Source organism: Mandrillus leucophaeus, unplaced genomic scaffold (genome assembly GCF_000951045.1).
Source record: "Mandrillus leucophaeus isolate KB7577 unplaced genomic scaffold, Mleu.le_1.0 Scaffold310, whole genome shotgun sequence".
In the NCBI taxonomy this organism is placed as follows: domain Eukaryota; kingdom Metazoa; phylum Chordata; class Mammalia; order Primates; family Cercopithecidae; genus Mandrillus; species Mandrillus leucophaeus.
The window spans coordinates 1,047,132-1,048,121 of NW_012103255.1; positions in this window are offsets into that span (position 1 = coordinate 1,047,132).

Genomic DNA, 990 nt, shown 5'->3' on the forward strand with positions numbered 1-990 from the left:
GGCCAGCAGGCGGGTGAGGGGGGGCTGAAACAAAGAGCTGCCAATCACCCTGGAGGCATCATCAGCTCTGGGAACCAGGGGCACTGGGAAAGAATCCTGGAGGCCTCCCTGCCTTCTACCTCTCCCTAATGATCCTCTCCCAGGTGCCTCCCTCTCCGCAGTCATCACATTGTTGGGGGTCTCCGCACACAGCACTACCGAATGCTACTGTTTTCTGGAAGCCACGATTGTGGAAGGCAAGAACCTCTGGCAGGGGCAGTGCTAGACAGTGGGCATTATTCCACAGCTGGCAGGAAAGGATGCCAAAGGAGTGGCCGAAACTAGCTTGCTATAGTGCCCAGGGATGCCCACATGGCATGAAGTTAGATGTTCTGGCGCAGCAAGTGCTCTTTATTAGGGTGAGGGTTCCCTGATACGTGCCTGTTTCTCCATTTTCCCTCATTCCTAGGAAAGCTTGGGAGTCTGGAAGCGTCTGAGGGGAACTGAAGGGAGAATCTAAAGCAGTGGTGAGGTCGGAGTGAAGAAACCAGGAAAGACCAAAGGGACACCAGGGACAGGCGTAGAAGACCAGGGGGACAGGCGAGGAGCCAAGGACCAGACTGTGGAACATTGTGGGTACTAGCGGACGGGCCGTGACCCGGATGAAGCAGAGGGGCGCCGGAGTTCCCGTTACCTAAGCAACAGCCTGCGAGCCGCTCTTCCCCTCCCCCACCCAAGCCCCAGCCCGGCCTTGCCTCCGGCCGCCGCCACCGCCCCTGTTTTGTTTCCATGGCGACAGGCGGCGCAGGGCCCGCTCCAAACATAACGCGCTGTGGAAAACATGCTGCTCGGGGGACCCCCCCGCAGTCCCCGCTCGGGCACGAGCCCCAAGGGGCCCCGGAGCAGTACAGGCCACGTGCAGTTTGGCAAGAGCCCTCAGACCTGGCCCAGGCGCACAAGACCCCGCTCTCCTGAGCCTGTCGCGCCTTCAGGGGCTCGGGGCTTCACTCA